Source organism: Somniosus microcephalus, chromosome 8 (genome assembly GCF_052327205.1).
Source record: "Somniosus microcephalus isolate GS21.2 chromosome 8, FLI_Smic_1.0, whole genome shotgun sequence".
In the NCBI taxonomy this organism is placed as follows: domain Eukaryota; kingdom Metazoa; phylum Chordata; class Chondrichthyes; order Squaliformes; family Somniosidae; genus Somniosus; species Somniosus microcephalus.
The window spans coordinates 208,691,191-208,715,447 of NC_140994.1; the positions used below are offsets into that span (position 1 = coordinate 208,691,191).

Here is a 24,257-nt window from a genome sequence, read left to right on the forward strand (position 1 = left end):
TTCCTAGCATCTGGCACTTCATTCGCCCTGCAGTACACCTCAATGCGTTCCACATATGTCGCCCAATCTTCGACTTCATTGTCAAACGCAGTGATACTGCCACTCCTCGGCATCCCTGGGTGTGATTTAACTGTCTAAAATGGCGTCTCCCGCGCTCTCCCTTCTTCTCCGCTGGCACAAAATGGCGTCTCCCGCGCTCGCCCTTCTTCTCCGCTGCGGCTTCTAAAAATGGCGTCTCCCGCGCTCTCCCTTCTTCTCCGCGGCTATAATGTGGATAAATGTGAGGTTATCCACTTTGGTGGCAAAAACAGGAAGGCAGATTATTATTTGAATGGCAATAGATTGGGAGAAGGGGAAGTGCAAAGAGACCTGGGTGTTATTGTGCACCAGTCGCTGAAGGTAAGCATGCAGGTGCAGCAGGCGGTTAAGAAGGCAAATGGTATGTTGGCCTTCGTAGCAAGAGGGTTCGAGTACAGGAACAAGGATGTCTTGCTACAGTTGTACAGGGCCTTGGTGAGACCGCACCTTGAGTAGTGTGTGCAGTTTTGGTCACCTTACCTGAGGAAGGACGTTCTTGCCATGGAGGGAGTGCAGCGAAGATTCACCAGGTTGATACCTGGGATGGCAGGAATGACGTATGAGGAGAGATTACTCACTGGCGTTTAGAAGATTGAGAGGGGATCTCATCGAAACCTATAAAATTCTGTCAGGTCTGGACGCTGTTCAGCCCTTGAGCCCTGGCTGTGCTCTGCGCGTTCTCCTGTGCGCCTTTCCCGTTGCCGCCGCTTGGTCCTGAACCCGGCTGCTGCTTTACCCTCTCTCTCTCTGTTTTGTTTTTCCTCGATGCCGCTCGCTTTTCAACCCCCGGCTGCGCCCTGTGCGCTTCACCCTCTTACCCCGTCGACGCTGCTCGGCTTTTTCTCTGCCGTTGGTCGGCTCCAGCCGCCGCTGTCCGGGAAGGGTCTGCGCTGTACCTGTTGCCAGTCTGTTGCTGGATCGTCGTGGCTGGGGAACCAAGCCCGGCTCTCAACAGCCTCCCCTGCGATGTTCACTCTCTGCTGGATGACTGGGCGGTTGCTCGTGGTCGATGCCCGTGCTTCTGGCCTCGACTTTCTTCCACCGCCCTCCCGGAGCAAATCCTTGAAGGGAAATGCAGAGTTGCAGGTAGATTCGAATCGACCTCATCGCCACTGTTGAATCCGTGATTCTTAAAGTATGATGTTTTCCAATAACTACACGGAGGCTGTAACTTAACAATGAACGGGTGTTTACTGGAGGAGGGTAGTCTAAAGACTGACAGTACAGAGGCATGCTCAAGGCGTATATACCGGTGTGGTCACTGCCGGTACTACAGTATACAGGAGCTGTAAAAGTAGTTCTCTCTTAAAGGTACATACACTACAGAAAGTATGTGCAGACCTACGTTTTTAAAAAATATATTAAAGATTATTTCATCAGCCCAGGACTAGTTCATAGCCAGAAGAAGCAAGAGATCGAAATTATCTCTTTTAGAGAAACTTTGAACTAACAGTGCTGACTGGGTAATTTCATGTGGAGTTGACTGTTTAACACAACTGACGTGAACTTGCCATTTTCTCTGTTGCACAAAATTCTCAATCACTCACGCTCATGAATCAACTCCTCGTGCAAGGATTCTTGTTTGTGGCAAACAAACAAAATTCACTGTAAAAGTGTTCCGAAAGTTTTTAAATAATGCCCCTTTAAAGTAGGAAACATGTCTGCATTATCCCAACTACAGTTCTTATCTTCCACTATTTATGACAGATCCTGTTCTGGGAAAATAGGATAGAAAAATGCGCAACGATTGGAGGGGGGGGGGGAGAAGAGAGAGAATTACACAATTGCACTTCCGTTATTCAGGGACCCTGAATAGTCACATAACACATTTGGATCTCCAGCATGTTCAGGGAACTCCCCGCCCGCCGCCACCACCACCATACACACACTTTTTTTAAAGAATGGTTCCAATTCCAGAATTGGTCTACATCTCTCCCCAACACTCGATACTTATGTTTGGTCTCTGCTATAAACAGCGTCAGTGATGAAACTGTAGCTGTTTAATAATTAAAAAGCCAATGCCTGCCTGACTGGCAGAGACCCTCCCACTTCATCCTGTATTACAACGGGTGTTTGTTTTTAACCCACGCTTACCAAACGACTTCTCCAGCTGTGAGGGAAGCTGCTGAATACAAACAGTACGTGCGTCTCGCTCCTCGGCCTCTTTATCTCTCTCCCTCTGCGCATATATGTTACTGTTTATTAAGGATTTCCTTGGGGTGAAATTTTTTAGTCGGTAATTTTCACGAAAATGGCGCTGGAATTACTTAGCGCGTTTTATTACCGCTTGTAGAACCGCTGGGTCGGGAGCTGACTCGGGAAGGCAGGCAATGGGACCGGGCGACACGGGGTCGGCGGTAGCAGCTTCTTTGCAAATCGCGAATAACCAAAAGGCCCGGTGCTCGGCGGTGGAGCCGCGCCTTTGCCGTCCACCCGTTTCGGCGCTGAACTCAGTGCAACAAGCGCCGGGGCCGAGCGGGAGCGGGGTCTCTCACCGGCGGGATCTGAGCTTGGCATTGAGTGTTCAGGACTCCACGCTACCCGTGTAAAAACACGCGGCTTTCGGCCTCGGAGTAAGGCCGAGCGAACTGCAGTCAACCTGATTGGGATTCACTTAGTTTGAATATACAACGGGAAGGCCTTGGCTTTTCAATTCTTTTCAGACTCTTTAAGAGCTCCCATTCAATATGATGAGGCGTCTTTGTGTAAAAAAAATTGGCAAACCACATTTGGCTTGGTGAGGAATTTTCATGACGCTGGTGCAGCCAACTGGGATACCTTTCCAAGGGAGCTGGGTCATTGCACCGTGTATTGGCAGAGCTTTTTTCTCCAACAAAATATAAAGATTTTCCAAACGTTTTCATGAAGTGGTCCTGTGATATTTTAGAATGAATCTGCCGCCCACTTACCCGCGGAACCTGGCAGCAGATTCCAGCTGTAAAGGCGCGTATGTTGTTATCCTGAACATGCTGGAGATCCAGCTGTGTGATGTGACTCTCTTCAGGGTCCCTGAATATGGGAAACGCAAAGTTGAGACTCTTGAGTTTGGGTTTCAGTGCCACAACGAGCAGGTAACGGCGAGTAAGCAAACCACCTGAGCGCCTGAAGCCCTCCGAGCTTCTCTGGCGAGTAGTTTTTCCAACATATTTACTGATATTTCTGATCCCCGCCCCAACAACTTCTCCATTAGGAATTAAAATCTTTCCATGCAATTTCTCATTTTACAGGCCGAGCAATGTTACGTTCACTTTAAGGAATGGAAATCGGGCCAATCAGCACAAAATCGAAGACCGTGGTCTGGTTTATATGGAAGTTATGTCAGCTCGGTCTACCCTTTTGCTGCAAAAATTAAACCATTGTGAATGTTTCTGCTATGTTCAGGAACTGTAAGTGACAGGACACACGATTAAAGCCACGTGTATTTATGGGCAAGCTTTTTTTTGCCCGACTTGCAGTATTATTTAAGGGACAGCTATACAGACCTAAATTACCAAGCATTTTTTCTGAGATACTAGTGATTCAGGATTCCACAAGCAACACGAAGTAATTGTGGCCACTTGCAGAAATCTGTATTGTAAACCTAAAAGCCAGCTTTTGTTCTGGGCTTTTACCTGCATGCTACAAATCTCTTAAGATCTGAACTTTTATACTGCTTGTAAGGTTTCTTGAGAGAAAGCAAAGGATATTCATATTTTTTGAAGGTATTACTTGCGGGGGGGGGTGTGTGCATGCAAGAGCCGCACTAATGAGAAAGGTCCCAGGTTTGATCCCTAATTTTCAACTAGGACGGTGATGGATGTGCTACAATCAGTATCCACTGGATAGTGAGAGGGAATTAATTTGAGCCATTCCTGATCAAGTTGCAGTGACTGCCTACTAGAAAGTGAGCATATGTGAAAAGTAGATGAGTGACGGTGTTAGATTGAGCTGTGGTGCCCCCTCAGTCAAATTTCTCTTTGACACTCACAGCCCAGGTTCACGTTTGAAGAATAACCATCTGGATGAGGCACGGCCAGGGCGCTGCTGCTCGTGGAACATTGCACTCCCTCCTATAAACTGCATTGTTGCCATGGAGCAAGTTGCAGACAGCAGCCCCTTGACTGTCAATCAACACTTGTCACACTTGAAGTAGGAGTGTCCACATGTTGGTGCAGATGGTCTATGTGTTCAGAGGCAGCTTGTGTTTCAGAATCCACTTTAAGTTCCTTTATATATGAGGATTATTTTCTGAACACAGTCAGATGTCACATGTATTTCCTAATCTACTACTGCTACAAGTTTACATGTAAAAGCAAATGTCAAATCTAGGTTACTGGAAAAAGTTAAGGAAAGATTATTTGGTTCAGGGGTGGCAAAGTTAAATATAAATTATAATTTATCCACAGGGTCTTGGAAAGAGTATTAATATTATAAATTAGAGTAAGTGACTTATTATTAAGGAAGGTTTGTTCAGATTCAGATTCAGATTAGATTTATTTGCCATATGTAACAAGTACAATGGAATGCTTGTTCCCCGTAGGGACGCGTCAGCTATACATACAGCGCCGCGTTCAGAGTCAATACAATGGCTTCCCATGGCAGTGGGAGCACGATGTCCCTCAGCCGCTCCGTCCTCCTCTTCACCGCGGCCTCCTTCTCACTGTTGCCGGCTCCACGTGTGGTGGCCTGCTTCTCCCGCTCTGACCACCATGCCCGGCTTCCCGCCTCCCATCCGGACTGCTAGTTACCCGAAATGGAGCTGCCGGCCGACGTGCTGCAGCGTGTCGTGAGTGCTGCTGCTGCTCGTTGCGCTGCGCTCCTCTGCCCGACTCGCCGAACACATCGTCAGGATGTGAATGCTCCAATGCGGCCTCCTCTTCACCGTCGCAGGCTCCACGCTCCACGGCCCGGGGCCTACTTCTCTCTCTTCACGGGTCAGCCTCTGGCCGCCATGCTCGGCTCCCCTCCTCCCAGTCGGAATTCCTTCCCGCCGAGGAGCTGCCGGCCGATGTGCTCCAGCGGGTCAGCTTGGCTGCTGCTGCTGCTCACCGTGCTGCACTGCCTCTGCCCGACTCGCCGAGCACCTCGCTCCAGTTGCGGGAGCGAGCGGCGAGAGCTGGCCGCTCGAAAACAGGGAGAGCGATCTCAGCACCGGACCGTCATATAAATATTGCAATAAGAATTGATGCTTTCCTTTGTTTCTCTTAGTTTTTATGATGTGTATCGAATAGTTACACTTTTTTGATCTTCCAGAATTTTTCTCAAGGTGTACTTGGTTAAGTTGTGCCACATTTAAGTATACAGTACTCGCAGGTATGTACTTTGAGATTTAGTTAACAGCCTAACGGTGCATGAACACTTATTTAATAGCGATTATAACATGATCGAGTTCAACGTAGAGTTTGAAAGGGAGAAACGGGAAACAGCTACTAAGATTCTAGATTTAGGTAAGGCTGACTTCAATGGGATGAGACAGAGACTGTCCACAGTAAACTGGGCAAATCTGTTAATGGGTAAAACAACAGAAGATCAGTCGGAGATGTTCAAAAAATAATTTAATGTAATACAGAACCAGTTTTTACTCCTGAGGGGCAACAGTGCCACTTGCCAAAAAGAGCAGCCATGGACGACTAAAGAGGTAAGAGACAGCATAAAACTAAAAGAAAAAGCATACAAAAATGCAAAAAATAGCACAGATCCTGGTGAATGAGAGAGATAGAAAGAACAGCAAAGGGTCACAAAACAGATAGTAAGAGCTGTTAAAAAGGAAGTATGAAAAGAAACTTGCAAGGGATATCAAAATAAACGCAAACATTTTTTATAATTATATTAGGAAAAAGGGTGGTGAGGAGTAATGTTGGCCCCTTGAAAACTGATATCGGTGATATTGTCAATGATAATAAGGAAATGGCGGACATGTTGAGTAATTACTTTGCTTCAGTATTTACAGTAGAAGAAGAGGATAGCATGCCGGCAATCCCAAGGAAACTAATATTGAATCAGGCACAGTGACTCAATAAAATTAATGTAAGTAAAATAACAATAATGAAGAAAATAATGCACCAAAGAGTGACAAATCCCCAGGACCAGATGGTTTCCATCCTAGGATTTTAAAGGAAGTAGGTGAGCACATTGCAAATGCCTTAACTATAATCTTCCAAAGATCTCTCTATTCAGGAACCGTTCCTTCAGATTGGAAAATTGTGCATATAACTATTATTTACGAATGGCAAGAGAGGGAAACCAGGGAATTATAGACCAGTTAGCCTAATATCTGTTGTCGGGAAATTACTAGAGTCTATAATTAAGGATTGGGTGACTGAACACCTTGAAAATTTTCAACTGATCAGAGAGAGCCAGCATGGATTTGTGAAAGGTAGGTCATGCCTGACGAACCTAATTGAATTTTTTGAAGAGGTGACTAAAGTAGTGGATAGGGGAATGCCTATGGATGTTATTTATATGGACTTCCTAAAGGCATTTTATAAAGTCCCTTTTAAGAGACTGTTAACTAAGGTTGAAGTCCGTGGAATTGAAGGCAAATTATTGACCTGGTTAGGACATTGGCTGAGCGGCAAGAGACAGAGAGTAGGGATAATGGGTAGGTACTCAATTGGCAGGATGTGACTAGTGGTGTCCTGCAGGGATCTGTGTTGGGGCCTCAACTTTTCACAGTATTTATTAATGACTTACATGATGGCATAGAAAGCTACGTATACAAATTTGACAATGACACAAAGATAGGCGGCATTGTAAGCAGTGTAGATGAAAGCATAAAATGATAAAGGGATATTGATAGATTAAGTGAATGGGCAAAACTGTGGCAAATGGATTTCATTGTAAGCCAGTGTGCGGTCATCCACTTTGGACCTAAAAAGGATAGAACAAAGTACTTTCTAAATGGTGAAAGGCTAAAAAGAGTGGAGGTCCAAGAGACTTGGGGTCAAGGTACATAGATCATTAAAATGTCATGAACAGGTACAGAAAATAATCAAAAAGGCAAATGGAATGCTGCCCTTTCTATCTAGAGGACTAGAATACAAGGGGGTATTTTGCAGCTATACAAAACCCTGGTTAGACCACACCTGGAGTACTGTGAGTAGTTCGGGGTCCACACCATAGAAAGGATATATTGGCCTTGGAGGGAGTGCAGCGTAGGTTTACCAGAATGATGCCCGGACTCCAAGGGTTAATTTACGAGGAGAGATTACACAAATTAGGGTTGTATATCCTAGAATTTAGAAGGTTAATGGGTGATTTGATCGAAGTTTTCAAAATATTAAGGGGAACAGATAGGGTAGATAGAAAGAAACTATTTCTGCTGGTTGGGGATTCTAGGACTGGGGGCATGGTCTAAAAAGTAGAGCCAGACCTTTCAGGAGTGAAATTAGGAAACACTTCTACACACACAGGGTGGTAGAAGTTTTGGAACTCTCTTCCACAAATGGCAACTGATGCTAGATCAATTGTTAATTTTAAATCTGACACCGAGAGGTTTTTGTTAACCAAAGGTATTAAGGGATATGGGGCAAAGGTGGGTATATGGAGTTAGGTCACAGATCAGCCATGATCTCATTGAATGGCTGAACAGGTTCGAGGGGCTAAATGGCCTACTCCTGTTCCTATGTTCTTATAATATTGAACTATACAAACCAGAGAGATCCCTGTTTGTGTTGGTTTAGCAATCTCAATCAGGATACTGATGAGACAATACAATACTGTAGGCTTCAGTGTCTTTCAGCTAAGGAGGAGAAAAAAAGTCAGCATTCCTGCTGTTCATCATTGTCCATTAAACCCTGATGGAAAACGTGTGTGACTGGATGATGGACAAAAGATAGGATTAGGTTGGCAGTGATACTCCATGATATAATTGCCTGTAGTCACAGCCCAAGTTCATATTTGTAAATGTTCACTTGAGCAAGGCTCCTAGCACTCTTTAGAACCACACACCAGAAACATCTGCTTTAAAATGAATTTTGATCATTGTATATTGGAATAAATGACCCCTTTAAAAAAATCTTCCAGGCAGGCCCATCTTGTATTACATATGGTGTTAATAACATTCTAGAGAACATTTCATGGAATATTTGTTTGAAATCCTATTCATGCAGAACTTGCAGAAATGAACCCAGTATCAGTATGTTCTGGTTGCATTTCAATAAGATGCTTATCTTATTTAACATGTGAAGATACAAAATATTTTGTATTTAATTGTATCACTCTTCCTATCACACAGACATTTTTTGGTGGAAAAGACTTCCAGTGATGTGACCACAGAAAATATATATGTTTCACAATTTTCTAGTCTTATAGTCAATCCCAGGTCAGTTGGCTAATTGAAATACTGTTGTGTAAATTCAGTAGGGCAAGAATCGCAACACCTTAAGTGCTATCTAAAGCCAGTGGTCTAGAAATAGGTGAATGCTGGAAATCTGCCGGTAACATTGGCAGCCAAGGATAATGGCCACCAGCAGAGAGAGCATAAGCAGTACCTGCGTTTTGGTACTGCCTGCTCATTATCATCAGCGTGGCGGTGATTTTCTCGTGCAACGCACTCTTTGCAGCACTAACCTCAGCAGGAGGCCAAAGGTCACCTCTGTCTCCCGCTTGCGGTGTCAGGGGATGGGGAAGAAAGGAGCGCCCTGAGCAGTTGCCGTACGAGCTGCAAATATATTAGCTGCCACCCGATGTTTGTTGATTTTTTGTTTGTTTGTGACTTGAATGCAGCTAAAAGAGATCTTATCACAGATCCTCTTCGGTCGTTGCAATGGCGTTCACCCATTGGTTTACTGACCCTCAAGCACTGTAGGCCTCCTGGAAAGCTGCCAGAAAATCCAAAGACCCCATTTCCCACCATCCCCCACCCCCTGCCACTGATGGGCAAAAAATAAAAGTTTAAAAGAAGAACGTTGGCAAAGGAGGCATTTGAAGTTCCGCCGTCCATCCTCATAGGTCCTGCCAGACTCCTCATGGATGTTGACGCTGCCGAAAGACCTTTTAGTGGCAGCAAATACTGACGTGATTTTGTGCAGGCAGCAATGCGAGCAGAGAACTCCAAAATGGATGAGCTGGTGTCAACTCGACATTGCATGCTGATTGACGTCTTGCGCCACCTCATTAAAATACTCTCGCCGATAGTGGGTAACAACAGCACTGCAGACCTGCCGAAAATGGCGGCCACCGTGGTACCTGCTACCAGCTGGCGGAACAGCGCAGCTGCCGTTATTTCGCCATTTCATGGCGCTAACAGGTGGCACAAACTACCCGAATTTCTAGGCCAATATCTCAAAGAACTAAAGCAATGACAAAGTTCTGATCTATATTTGGTCAAAATAAAAGGTTGCTTGGGAAGTACTTTTGTTTACCCTGGAGGAGAAACTTGATTTTTTTTAAAATATTCTCACAGCCTACTAGATACCTAATTTCCTGGGCTTTAGACTCTTGACAGGGCAATGCAGCTGACATTAGCTGTGCTCTGCCATATCCCCCAAGGCATCTAGCAAGCACCCGTGTACAATCAGAGAGAGAGTTTGAGGTTGGGGGACTGTAGTCAAAATTCTTTACCGTCTTTGATTACAGATAGTTTGATACCAGTTGAGTGTACACTGAAATGTATAGTAGATATTCTAATATAGCTATTAGAAAGATTCAATAGATTTATGGATATTAAGAGAATCAAGGGCTATGGGGATAGTGCAGGAAAGTGGAGTTGAGGTAGAGGATCAGCCATGATCTTACTGAATGGTGGAGCAGGCTCGAGGAGCCGAATGGCCGACTCCTGCTCCTATTTCTTATGCTCTTATGTTCTTACATTTTTAAATCAATGAAACCATAGGAATTACTTTCCGTCCTTTCAATCCTAGATTAAAGGTTATTAAATCCCAGCAAATATTTTGTCTTATATGTTGATGGCAGCCTGGGGTTGGAGTGGTTATATGTGCCATCGGGATAAACCTCATGAAAATTACAATACTAATTTTATTCAAACTAACCCTTTAGGAAAACTATTGAAAATGGACAGCCTCAGTGATTCTCGGACACAGGAAAAAGTGCCATGCCTTTCCGTCAATATATATCATCCAGAAGAAGAATCAAAAGTTTTCAGGTTTATCGAATTCGGTGAGAAACAGACATATAAAGCTCATGAGATGGTGACCTTTGGTAGGAAGGACACTTGTAATATCCAACTAAACCACACAAGAGCTTCCAGGTTGCAGTTTCAGATTCAGGCTTTCCTCACAGCTGACAGTTCAGGACTCCAGTTTGAGATAAAAAACCTGAGTGACAAGTTTTCACTGTATGTCAATGGCCAGGAACTGGGCTACTTACAGAAGCAGCTGTTGCCTTGGAAATGTATTCTCAAGTTTACTGAATTTCAGTTTTACTTGGAGCAAGAAGAAGGTGAAACAGTGGCCGAGTTTGCAGTTGTGATTAAGAAGAGCTCCCTCTCACTTTGCCAAGAGACATACCACAGATTCCATTCCCAGATTGAAATTCCTTTTCGGAATGGGCAGCACAAACCACAAGAACCGGTAGAAGTTGGTGAAGATCTCGACGAATACATGTGTTCGTAACAGGATACACACCAATTTTCTCTGTTTTATTACATAAATCTTTCTTTTTCTTTGCTCTCCTCCCAATTAGATGTTTTGATTGGATGTTCCAAAAGCCTGTGAAAGAAAGGTGAAAAAAAAATCTGAATTTAATGCTGAAGTTATTGTATCCCATTTATGATCATGAACCTTATAAAGAAAATGAGAGAGTTAAAATCTGAAATAAGACAAATGGGTACAATTAGGGTCATTAAGAACATAGTTTAAAACCTTGCAAATTTACTGTGAAATTTGGTGAATGTATGCCCTCTTTTTGAAGAAAATGAGTATAGAAGAGCAGTTTCATATAACCTACTTAATTATTAGTATTACTGGAATTTGTGTATAGCTCATGTATTAGACACATTTAATACTATTACATATAAATTCATTAGAAAAGGGAATAGTGCCAGAGGACTGGCAGACAGCTAATATGATTCCTATATATAAAAAGGGAGCTAGAACAACTCCAGAGAACTATAAAACAATTAGCTTAACATCAGTGGTAGGAAAGATACCAGAATCCTTACTCAAAGATATGGTAGAAAAACACCTAGAAACTGAAAATATAATAGATTAGTCAGCATGGATTCCAAAAAGGAAGGTCATATTTGACCAACCTCATTGAATCCTTTGAAGAAGTAACAGAAAGGGTGGATAAGGGTAATGCAATAGACGTAATCTATTTGGATTTTGAAAAAGCCTTTGATAAGGTACCGCATAGTAGACTCATGAATAAGGTCAGAACATGTGGAGTCATGGGACAAGTAACTTGGCTGGCTCCAAAACAGGAAACAGAGAGTAGGGGTTAAAGGTAGTTACTCAGATTGGGAAGTGGTGTTCCACAAGGATCAGTGCTGGGACTGCTTGTTCACCATTTACATAGATTATTTGAACTCAAGAATCGGAAGTACAATTTCAAAATTTGCGGATGACACCAAATTGGGGTGTGTAGTTAATATAGAGGGGGACTGTGACAAAATACAGGAAGACATTAATAAACTTGAAGAATGGGCGTGCAATTGGCAAATGAACTTCAATATAGACAAGTGTGAGGTAGTACAATTTGTTAGGAAGTATAAGGAGGTCACATACTTCTTGGAAAACCAATGTCTAAATGGGGTTGAGGCACAGAGTGATCTTGGGGTACGGATACACAAATCACTAAAACTAACAGCACAGGTTAATAATGCCATTTAAAAAAGCAAATAAAGCACTGGGATTCATTTCTGGAGGAATAGAATTGAAAAGCAGAGAGGGTATGTTAAACTTGTATAGAACCTGGTTAGACCACACTTGGAGTGCTGTGAACAGTTCTGGTCTCCAAATTATAAAAAGGACATAGATGCACTAGAGAAGGTACAAAAAAGATATACTAGAATGATACCAGACTGAGAAGGTACAAAAAAGATATACTAGAATGATACCAGACTGAGAGGAACCTATCAGTAAAGATTGAACAGGCTGGGGCTCTTTTCTCTGATAGAGGTCTTCAATATTTTTTTATTCATTCCTGGGATGTGGACGTATTTGGCAAGGCCAACATTTATTACCCTTGAGAAGGTGGTGATGAGGGTTTGATACGGTAGATGTATAGAGGATGTTTCCACTTGCGAGTGAGACCAGAACTAGGGGCCATAAATATAAGATAGTCACTAAGAAATCCAATAGGGAATTCAGGAGAAACTTCTTTACCCAGAGAGTAATTAGAATGTGGAACTTGTTACCACAAGGAGTAGTTGAGCCGAATAGCATAGATGCATTTAAGGGGAAGCTGGATAAGCACATGAGGGGGAAAGGAATAGAAGGATATATTGATGGGGTTAGATGGAGAAGGGTGGGAGGAGGCATGTGGAGCATAAACACCAGCATGGAATGGCCTGTTTCTGTGCTGTAAATACTTTGTAACACCGCCACCAGACTGCAGAAGCATCCATCAAAAAGAAACGGGCATAACTAAATAAGATAGTAATGATGGAATAGTGTTGTTGTGTACTATCTCTAAACCTGTTATGTTAGCAGATGTTACTTAACTAATATTAACCTAGTATAGACCAGCTGTCTGTAAAAGTTTAAAAATGGATCCTAAGAACTTGGGAGGCAGAAATATTGAAGAGTTTTCCTTTTACTTTTCCTTTATATATGTAATGCTCATTCAACTACAAGTTATTTGATAGTTACATTTGTTACAAAAGCTAATAAACAGAATCTCACAATTGTACTGGTTTAATCGAAAGTGAAGTCTTCTTCTTTGTTTGGTGGTCTCTCCCCTCATGATAGGGCACGATCTTTAGATGTTTCTTCCTTCAGTGGGACCGGAGCTTGGGTGCTCTCCAATTGATGGTTAGCTCTATTTATGTCCTATTTGTTTATTATAAAGTTCAGATATCCTAGACAATCTTATCTGATCATCTTTAGAGAAGGAATATAAGTTCTAGGTATCACAGTTTCAGAAATGGGATTCAGCTCAACTCAGACATTCACAAGTTGTTGATCTTGTTAATCTTTCTCAAGATTCCTTTAATTGAATTCGGTATTATATTTTTCTTTCAAGGTTGTTTCTAAAAGGCTTTTGATTCATTAGGGTTACCAGCTTTGTGGATTCTTGCAGTTTACAACTAGCCTTAGGTAATACATTTTGTATTTGCTGAATACATTTAATTACATTAGGCAGTACAAAACAACTCTATTAGGTGATTAATAAATCATTATACAGAATACAATTATACACCACAACAGTATTATACATCAAATTATCCATCATTATTAATAGTAATGTCAGTGGCGTCCACTGTTGCAAAGGCCTAAAGAGGCCTTTTAAAAGTTAAAATCCCACTCCAGAAATTGCAATTGGCTGTGGATTGATTGATTTTACATGCCCCTACTGGCTTATCACAGGATCTAGCAGAGGCTAGATACTGTTCCCTGGCCAGAAGGAGGAGGGCTCCTTTAAACTGCTGCAAGAGTGGCAGCGTTCCAGGCTGATTTTGTGAAGCCCGGAGGAACACTCCTGCTCCTCCTGTTGGCTCCTGTTTGGCTAGACTGCTAGCAGAAACTGGGTTGGGCATACACAGTTATCGCTCCGCCAGTACTGTCCTAAACTGGCAAACAGGGTCTTATGTACGTCATAAGACTCCGATTTGTATTTTAAATTGGCCTCCTGTCTGACTCGGGCAGGTACTCTGGCTGCCCAGCGGTAGGCCTGGTGAGGATTGCGGCTACCACAGCCATGGTGGGAATGGGGCAATAAGTTGCTCCCCATCATTTTCAGGGTGCTGCCATTCTATTACTGCCAGATGGGAAGCCCCAAAATCTTTCCCACTGTGCCAACCTCCCCTCACCTAAATTAATGACATATTCTGAAATTGGATTATTAATACAAAGGATATAAAAAAGGGCAGACAAGAATCACTTTAGATAGAACAGGTAGTTACAGAGGTAAACTATTACTGGGGGTATGCTATAGACCACCAGGCCAGGATGAAAGCTTGGGAGGCCAAAAAAGGGGCCATTAAGGCTGTGGAGCATCATATCAGCTGTCTAGAAATTGTTCTCGAGAGTCTTTTGGTTAATTCTCAATTTTGGCTGTCTTTTCTTGACAGTTTTCCCAATTAGAGTCCTGTTAGTATCTGAAGGCAAGTACTTTTGACGTGCTAAGAAGGTGAAAACATTGTAATGGCCTATTAGCTGTACTTGATTATCATGGATGACCTGGAGATGGGGCAGAGGGAGCAGGCGCGTCCCTTGAGGCACCAGGGCCGAAGACTGAACCAATCTTGGTACTATTCCCCCACCCCCTGCCCTCCAAGAGCGTATAGGGAATGAATGTCACCTGAGGCACTGCCAGAAAAGCTGTGCATACACAGACTGTACTTCACCAAGCAATTGTCCACCTCTGTGAGATGCTCCATGAGATCTGAAGCCACGGTCTACCTACAGTGGTAATGAAGCTGATGATGTACAGCTCTGGTTCCTTCCAGTCAGGACCTGGCGACCTCTGTAACATCAGCCAAGGAGCTGTTGAGGATCTGAATTCAACATGTGACCGATGCCCCCTTCCGCAGGGCATCCAACTTCATTAAATACAATGTGTCCCCTGCGCAACAAAAATACAGCTCCATCAATTTCCACGGGATTGCTGGCTTCTCAAGGGTGCAGCAGGCTATCGATGGGACCCACATACTGCTGAAGGCTCCACTTGAGGAATTCTTTTGCACAGGTTAGGACTTACCCAGTCATATGCTAAATGAGTATCTTTACAAATATGTTACTAATTAGCATGGCAATGTGATGAATTAGTGTGGATTGTGTACCAAATTTCCATCTTTAGAAGCGTTGGAGAGATAGACAGAGCAAGACCACTGGCCTCCCGATGAAAGCAGTCGGACCACCGAACAAGTTTGACTGTTGGATCTCATTACCATACTCATGACGAGCTGCCAGTGCATTCGGAGCAGCTCATTGACAGCCAAGCAAGTCATGTTAGGTTTGGGGTGGGGGAAGGTAAGACCAGGGAAGGGCTGCAGAGGGTCAAGCATCTGGCAAATCGATTTTGGTGCAGCATTAATGCTCCTCCTAGCCCTACAAAAATCAATTTGTTTGATACTTAAAAAAAAAATTACCAGTTTCTGGTCACTTTAAGGATGGCTGCTCTAGATCCAGTACCACTGGGTGTAGCATGCACTGAGCGCCCTTCACCTGGTTGTACAGGGTGTACTTGAAAATTGTGTTGCGGTCCGATTGATTGTATAGTACCCTGATTTGCATTATATAATGAGGCCCCTGCCTGTTTATGCTAAACCACTAATCTGAAGGCCCATATCAAATTTACGACAGGCAGAATGACAGCAGGAGTGAGGAAGTAAGTTCTATACTCTGATTTTTAATGTATTACCACCCATTCCCACCCAAAAATGGGTTTGCAAATCAACCTCATTGTTCCTAAGAAGCACTTTATCACACCTTGCTACTTGCGTACTGTGCTGCTTCAGTATCATTCTATTCACTTTGCCCAGCTTAACATTTTGGCTACATACAGTCAGGTTACACAATGTTTCAATAGCAAAATACTACGGATGCTAGAAATCTGAAACAACAACAGAAAAGGCTGGAAAAACTCAGCAGGCCAGGCAACATCCGTGGAGAGAGAAACAGAGTTAACGTTTCAGGTCGAAGACCCTTCGTCAGAACTGGAAAAAAGCAGGAAATGAAACAGATTAAAAAGCAGGTTTTAGGGGCTGGGAAATGGGGGAGGGGATGAAAGAACAAAAGGGAAGGTCTGTGATAGGATGGGAGGCAGGAGAAGTAAAGAGACATTAAGAGATATTCAAGGCGAGACGAGATGGTAATGGGGCAGGTTAAGAAATAAAAGATGGTTCTAGATGAGGTGTGAATGTACTGGCAGAATGAAAGCTGCCAAGTGGGGGAGAAAAAAAAGGCACAACCCAAAAGTGGATAAAAAATATATATAAATATGATAGGGGCCGAGGTTATGATCTGAAATTGTTGAACTCGATATTGAGTCCAGAAGGCTGTAAAGTGCCTAATCGGAAGATGAGGTGCTGTTCCTCGAGCTTACGCTGAGCTTCCGTGGAACAATGTAAGAGGCCGAGGATGGTGAGGTCTGAGTGGGAATGGAGTGGTGAATTGAAATGACAGGCGACCGGAAGCTCAGGGTCCCCCTTACAGACTGAACGGAGGTGTTCACAAAGCGGTCTCCCAATCTGCATTTGGTCTCCCCAATGTAGAGGAGACCACATTGCGAGCAGCGAATACAGTATACTAGATTGCAAGACGTACAAGTGAATCGCTGTTTCACCTGGAAGGGGTGTTTGGGGCCCTGGAGAGTGGGAAGGTGGGAGGTATAAGCGCAGGTGTTGCATCTCCTGCACTTGCATAGGAAGGTGCCGGGGGAAGGGGTGCTGGGGGTGATAGAGGAGTGGACTAGGGTGTCACGGAGGGAGCGGTCCCTACGGAATGCTGAAAGGGGAGGGGAGGGGAAGATGCGTTTGGTGGTGGGATCACGTTGGAGGTGGCGGAAATGGCGGAGGATGATCCATTGAATGTGGAGGCTGGTGGGGTGAAAGGTGAGGACAAGGGGAACTCTATCGTGGTTCCGGGAGGGAGGGGCAAGGGTGAGGGCAGAAGTGTGGGAGATAGAACGGACACAGTTGAGAGCCATGTCAACCACGGTAGAGGGGAATCCTCGGTTGAGGAAAAAGGAAGACATGTCGGAAGCACTGGTATGGAAGGTGGCATCGTCGGAGCAGACGCGGCGGAGATGGAGAAACTGAGAGAATGGAATAGTATCCTTACAGGAGGCGGGGTGGGAGGAAGTGTAGTCCAGCTAGCTGTGGGAGTCAGTGGGCTTGCAGTGAATGTTTGTCAATAGCCTATCCCCAGAGATGGAGATGGAGAAGTCGAGGAAGGGAAGGGAAGAGTTGGAGATGGACCATGTGAAGGTGAGGGAAGGGTGGAAATTGGAGGCAAAGTGAATGAAATAGTCTAGTTCATGGCGAGAGCAGGAAACGGCACCGATACAGTCATCAGTGTACCGGAAAAAGAGGTGGGGGAGGGGACCCGAGTAAGACTGGAACAAAGAGTGTTCCACATATCCCACAAAAAGGCAGGCAGAGCTAAGACCCATGCGGGTACCCATAGCAACACCTTTGATTCGGAGGAAATGAGTGGAATCAAAGGAGAAGTTGTTCAATGTGAGAACAAGTTCAGCCAGGCAGAGGAGGGTGGTGGTGGATGGGGACTGGTTGGGCCTCTGTTCAAGGAAGAAGCGGAGCACCCTCAGGCCATCCTGGTGGGGGATGGAGGTGTAAAGGGATTGTACGTCTATGGTGAAAAGGAGGCGGTTGGGGCCAGGAAACTGGAAACTGTTAAAGTGGCGGAGGGCGTCGGAAGAGTCACGGATGTAGGTGGGAAGAGACTGGACAAGGGGAGAAAAAATAGAGTCGAGATAGGAAGAGATAAGTTCTGTGGGGCAAGAACAGGCTGAAACGATGGGTCTACCAGGGCAGTCCTGTTTGTGGATCTTGGGAAGGAGGTAGAAGCGGGCTGTGCGGGGTTGGGGAACTATGAGGTTGGCGGCCGTGGGGAGAAGATCTCCAGAGGAGATGAGGTCAGTGACAGCCTTGGAAACGGTGGCTTGATGTTCGGTAGTGGGGTCATGGTCCAGGTGGAGGTAGGAGGAGGTGTCGGAGAGTTGGCGTTCAGCTTCCGCTAGGTAGAGGTCGGTTCGCCAAACAACAACATCACCCTTGTCAGCAGGTTTAATGACAATGTCGGGGTTGGATCTGAGAGAATGGAGTGCTGCAAGTTCAGAGGGAGGTAGGTTGGAGTGAGTGAGTGAGGGGAGCAGAGAAATGGGGGCGGCCGATGTCACGGCGGCAGTTAGCAATGAAAAGATCTAGAGAGGGTAAGAGGCCGGGGGGGGGGGGGGTTTCAGTTAGAACGAGAATTCTGAAAGCGGGAGAAAAGGTCAGCCGTGCGGGGGGAAGACTCCTGACCAAAGAACTGTGCACGGAGATGAAGGCGGCGGAAAAAGAGCTCAGCATCGTGCCGAGCTCACAATGGCTCTCTCACTTACAATGTTACAATGTTTCTCTCACTTACATTCCAGGCAATTGATTACTTATAAATAGCTGTTAATCTAATGTAATTATGAGCGATCCAGTCAGATATTACATTTTGTTTCAGTATAACTTCAAAGAAATTTGGATAATATTTCTGTGGGGAGCCTGTTTATTTGAGAGTTAGTTTTCAGCTTTCCAGCCAGCCAACAGGGAAGTTGTGTGTTTAAGTTTGTGCCAAGCAGTAGAGAAGCTTGGTCAGCTTGTAGGTGTAGCATGTTTCACAGTTTAAGAAATGAGCATTTGTTTTAATGTCTATGCTTAGAGAGAAAGTGAGTGTTGCATATTATTTTATGTTTTGAGGAAAATAATGAAGTGTATGATTCATTGTTTTACACTTTATACTATTCAGTTACCTGTCTTATTTAAATAAAAGTATCTGTTATTTTGTATTCAGTCTTCATTTCAAAGAGAGAAGAATCTTTAGCAATTAATGATACTTTCCAGCATCTGGTGCACAGATTATGGGTTTTCTATTGTGATCCTTAGATCTAACTATCATTTACCTATATCTTGGGTAGGCTAAGGCAACATCCTCTTTCTTCTTCTTCTTAGGCAGTCCCTCGGAACCGAGGATGACTTGCTTCCACACTAAAAATGAGTTCTCAGGTGACTGATGAGTCCAATGCGGGACCTACAGTCTCTGTCACAGGTGGGGCAGATGGTGGTTGAAGGGGCGGGTGGGTTGGGTGCTTGGGTTGACTTACGCTCCTTGCGCTTGGCTTCCGCTTGCTCCCATCGAAGAGACTTGAGGTGTTCGGCGCCTTCCCGGATGCTTCTCCTCCACTTTGTGTGGTCTTGGGCCAGGGATTCCCAGGTGTCAGTGGGGATGTTGCACTTTTTCAAGGAGGCTTTGAGGGTGTCCTTGAAGCGTTTCCTCTGCCCACTTGGGGCTCTCTTGCCGTGTCAGAGCTCCGAGTAGAGCGCTTGCTTTGGGAGTCTCGTATCGGGCATGCGGACAATGTGGCCCGTCCATTGGAGCTGATCGAGCGTCGTCAAAGCTTCGATGCCGGGGATGTTGGCCTGAGCAAGAACACTGACGTTGGTGTGCCTATCCTGCCAATGGATTTGCTGGATCTTGCGGAGGCAGCATTGATGGTACCTCTCCAGTGCTTTGAGGTGCCTGCTGTACATGGTCCATGTCTCTGAAGCATACAGGAGGGCGGGTATCACTGCTGCTCTGTAGACCATGAGCTTGGTGCAGGGTTTGAGGTCCTGGTCTTCAAACACACTCTTCCTCAGGCAACCGAAGGCTGCACTGGCACACTGAAGGCGGTGTTGGACTTCGTCATCGACGTCTGCCCTTGTTGACAGTAGGCTCCCGAGGTATGGAAAGTGGTCCACGTTGTCCAAGGCCTCGTCATAGATTTTGATAATCGGGGAGCAGTACTGTGTGGCGGGGGCAGGTTGGTAGAGGACCTTTGTCTTACGGATGTTTAGTGTAAGGCCCATGTTCTTGTACACTTCAGTGAAGGTGTTGACGATGGTTTGGAGCTTGACCTCAGAGTGTGTGCAGACACAAGCATTGTCTGCATCTGATGACAGAGGATGGGACGACCTTGGATCTGGACTGGAGGCAACGGAGGTTGAACAGTTTCCCGTTTGTTTTGTAGATTAGCTCCACTCCAGTGGGGAGCTTACTGAGGGTGAGATGGAACATTGCAGCAAGGAAGATCAAGAAGAGCATTGGTGTGATGACACAACCTTGCTTGACCCCGGTCCGTACGTGAATTGGATCTGTGCTGGACCCGTTAGTCAGGATCACGGCTTGCATGTCATTGTGAAGCAGGCGGAGGATAGTGACAAAGTTTTGAGGGCAGCCAAATTTGAGGAGGACATTCCATAATCCCTCATGGTTGACAGTGTCAAAGGCCTTTGTGAGATCAAAGAAGGCCATATACAGCGGTTGGTGCTGTTCCCTGCATTTCTCTTGTAGTTGACGCACGGTGAAGATCATGTCCATTGTGCCCCTTAGTAGGCGGAATCCGCATTGCGACTCTAGGAGGAGCTCTTCAGCCACTGGGAGAAGGTGATTGAGGAGGATTCTTGCGATGACTTTCCCTGTGGCAGACAACAGGGAGACTCCACTGTAATTACCGCAATCGGACTTGTCATCTTTCTTGAAGATGGTCACGATTATGGCATCTCTGAGATCCCCTAGCATGCTCTCCTCCTTCCAAATAAGAGAAATTATTTCATGTATTTGCACCAATAGTGCTTCTTCCACCATGTTTTAGCACCTCGGCGGGGATTCCATCTACTCCTGAGGTCTTGTTGTTCTTGTCAGATTCCCTTTTCAACCTCATGCCAGGCTAGGGTTTTGCTGAGATGGTGGCGGGTAGCATGCTGCGGGATGGAGTTGAGGACACTCACATTGAAGACAGAGTCTCGGTTAAGAAGATCTTCAAAGTGCTCCTTCCAGCGGGCACTGACTGCCTCTCTGTCCTTGATGAGTACCTCTCTGTTCTTGGCCCGCAGTGGGGTAGGACCTTGGGTTCTTGGACCGTAGGTGGTCTTGACTGCGCTAAAGAATCCACGCACGTCGTGGTTGTCGGCTAGCTGCTGGATCTCCTGCACTTTCTCCACCCACCATCTGTTCTTTAGGTCGCAAGTTTTTTATTGGACCTTGGCCTTCAGGCGTCTGTAGAGCTGCTTTCTTGCTCTCGAGTTCTGTTGCTGTTTCCAGATCAGGAATGCCTTGCACTTGCGGCTTACTAGCTCCTGGATCTCCTGGTCATTCTCGTCGAACCAGTCTTGCTGTTTCCTGGTCTAGTAACTGAGCGTCTCGTCGCAGGTGCTGATTATGGAGGCCTTGAGTGAAGACCAGGCGCCGTGGACACTGTGTCTCTGAATCACTGGGAGTCGCCAGGTTGGTTGTGAGGTGCAGGCTGAATAGGGCTTTCTTAGCAGGGTCTTTGAGTGCTCCAGCGTTGTTTTTCCTTCGGCATTGCTTCTGTTGCCGCTGCTGTTTTGGGGGTACGTTGATGGAGATGACAGAGCAGATTAGGCGGTGGTCGTCAGTTCCTGTCATGAGGCGGGTGATGCGGACCTCTTTGCGGTCCCTCGCTCAGATGATGACGTAGTCCAGCAGATGTCAGTGCTTGGAGCGAGAGTGTTGCCATGAAGCCTTGTACTTGTGATGCACTATCAACAACACCAAAGACTACGAGTTGAACTTATACGAAGTAGGCTTTTATTGACTAAGAACTGGAGCATGCCTCTGCTAGTGGATCCAGCCTAAGAGCTCCCGGGGGAAGGGTGGTGAGTCACCTTTATACCCGGGCTTAGGGGTGGAGCCAGGGGTGGAGACATGCCCGGACTTGTACAGAGTTAACAGTGGTTCACCACACAGACATGTACAGGGTTAACAGTGGTTTACCACATTCACCCCTCATTTAAAAAAAGAGTCCGGCGGGGTGAAATGTTTCAAAAGTTCGTATACGAAAGTCTCTCCGGGGGTCTTGTCTGCCGTAATGATGTTCGTGGTGCCGGTTGCGGCGGTTCTTTGCCCGCGGCCGCTTCTTGCGTGGGACGGAGCACTGGCGTGTCATCCTCTCGGGGTAGGGATGGCACCAGCATGTCGTCAGTTCGTGGTAGACACCCCGGTGGTGCGTCGTGGGTAGTGGTGGTGGGTGGAGGTAGTGGATGGTGATCGATGGTGTTTCGGGTGGTACCTGAGGGTGCGAGGTCTCGAATTGAGACCGTGTCCTCCCGCCCGTCAGGATACGCCACGTAGTTGTACTGTGGGTTGGCGTGGAGGAGGTGAACCTTTTCGACCAGGGGGTCCGTCTTATGGCTCCTCACGTGTTTCCTGAGTAGGACGGGTCCCGGAGACGTCAGCCTTGGCGGTAGTGATGTCCCCGAGGTGGATTTCCTGGGGAAGACGAACATCTTCTCGTGAGGGGTGGCGTTTGTGGCAGTACAGAGCAGTGATCGTATGGAGTGGAGCGCATCGGGGAGGACATCTTGCCAGCGGGAGATTGGGAGGCCCTTGGATTTTAGGGCGAGCATGGCGGTCTTCCACACCGTTGCGTTCTCCCTCTCTACCTGTCCGTTACCCCGGGGGTTGTAGCTGGTAGTCCTGCTCGTGGCTATGCCCTTCTCGAGCAGGTACTGGCGCAGCTCGTCGCTCATGAACGACGAGCCCCTGTCGCTGTGGATGTAATTGGGGAAGCCAAATATGGCGAACAGGTCGTTGAGGCACCTGATGACTGTGGCGCTGGTCATGTCCGGGCAGGGGATGGCGAAGGGGAAACTGGAGTACTCGTCAATAATATTGAGGAAGTACGTGTTGCGGTCAGAGGAGGGAAGAGGCCCCTTGAAATCGACGCTGAGACGTTTGAAGGGGCGGGTGGCTTTAATCAGGTGTGCCCTGTCTGGCCTATAAAAATGCGGTTTGCATTCGGCGCAGACCTGGCAGTTCCTGGTCATGGTCCTGACCTCCTCGATGGAGTAAGGCAGGTTGCGAGCTTTAACAAAGTGGAAGAACCTGGTGACCCCCGGGTGGCAGAGATCATTGTGGAGGGTCCGTAGCCTATCGACTTGTGCGTTGGCACATGTCCCACGGGATAGGGCGTCTGGGGGCTCATTAAGTTTCCCGGGCCGGTATAAGATATCATAGTTGTAGGTGGATAACTCGATCCTCCACCGCAATATCTTATCATTTTTGATTTTCCCCCTTTGTCTGTTGTTAAACATAAATGCTACTGACCGTTGGTCAGTGAGCAGGGTGAAACGTTTACCGGCCAGGTAATGCCTCCAGTGCCGTACAGCCTCCACTATCGCCTGGGCCTCCTTCTCGACTGAGGAGTGTCGAATTTCGGGGCCTTGGAGGGTCCGTGAAAAGAAGGCCACGGGTCTCCCCGCCTGGTTAAGGGTTGCGGCTAGGGCGAAGTCGGATGCATCGCTCTCCACTTGGAAAGGGATGGACTCATCCACTGCGTGCATTGTGGCCTTCGCAATGTCCTCTTTTATGAGGGTGAAGGCCGCACGGGCCTCTGCCGCCAGGGGGAAGGAGGTTGACTTGATGAGGGGCCGGGCTTTGTCCGCATAGTTGGGCACCCACTGGGCGTAGTAAGAGAAGAACCCTAGGCATCTCTTCAGGGCTTTTAGGCAGTGGGGGGGGTAGTTCCAGGAGGGGGCACATTCGGTCGGGGTCGGGGCCGATGACTCTGTTTTCCACCACGCAGCCAAGAATAGCGAGGCGCGCGGTGCGGAACATACATTTTTCTCTGTTGTATGTCAGATTCAGCCGTTGGGCCGTACGGAGGAATTTTTCTAGGTTGGCGTCGTGGTCCTGCCGGTCATGGCCGCAGATGGTGACGTTGTCTGGATAGGGGAAGGTGGCCTGTGTAGTGTATGTAACCGTTCCACCTTTAAGAAAACTATTTTAAGGGTTGCACTACTTTATCTTGGCTGCTGTATACTGTAATACCGGCGGTGACCACACCGGTATATAAGTGCTGTGTAAGGATTTATTGGGCAGTTCCGCCCTGACCTTCGACTAGTAAAGACCTGTTAAAATTTACTCTTGTGGTCTGTGTAATAATTCTCATTATAACACACAGACTTAACAGTGGCGACGAGTACGATCTTACCCTGCAGCAGAGATACATCCAAGGCAGTGTAACGGGCGTCAAGAAGAGGCATCCGCCCTCATCATTCTGCTGAGAAAAGACTCGGGTTTGCAGAGCAAAGGAAGAATTCTGACATGAAGCCTTCCATCAGCAACAGGCAGTGATCATCCCTTCTATCACGGTGGTGGGTAAGCCGATCAGCGACGAGCAGCCAGTCGGCCACATTGGCTGTGAAGTAGGGGAGGGAAAAACGGAGGACATAAGGGCGGAGAACTCGACCACGGCCGGGGAAAAGAGCCGGACAGAAGTCGGGGCCAGAGGCGCTGAGACTGGGGCAGCATAAGGCACGGAAGCCGTGGTGAATGCAAACGCAGCCGGTGTGAGAGACCGGG

At 46.3% G+C, this 24,257-nt stretch overlaps 1 protein-coding gene and 1 pseudogene across 8 annotated transcripts in view; both read left to right on the forward strand.

The window, feature by feature from the left end:
* Window positions 1–2,130: 2,130 nt before the first annotated feature.
* Window positions 2,131–24,257, forward strand: part of macroh2a1 (macroH2A.1 histone) — a 111,687-nt gene continuing 89,560 nt past the window's right edge. Inside the window, exons 1-2 of one of the 2 annotated variants that reach the window (XM_085995645.1) lie at window positions 10,107–10,176; window positions 14,252–14,868. The gene's annotated coding sequence lies outside the window, so the exon portion shown is untranslated. Of the gene's footprint in view, window positions 2,217–10,106; window positions 10,177–14,251; window positions 14,869–24,257 lie in introns of those variants that run through there. The other variant, XM_085995646.1, reaches the window with a different exon arrangement.
* Window positions 2,132–12,875, forward strand: LOC147114070 (TRAF-interacting protein with FHA domain-containing protein A pseudogene; annotated as a pseudogene). 6 transcript variants are annotated; one of them, XR_015079347.1, is made up of 4 exons: window positions 2,132–2,216; window positions 5,311–5,370; window positions 5,999–8,380; window positions 10,057–12,875. The product of XR_015079347.1 is annotated as a TRAF-interacting protein with FHA domain-containing protein A pseudogene, transcript variant X2 (transcript). The 6 variants fall into 6 exon arrangements; XR_015079350.1 differs by having other exon boundaries at window positions 8,294–8,380; XR_015079346.1 differs by having other exon boundaries at window positions 5,311–8,380.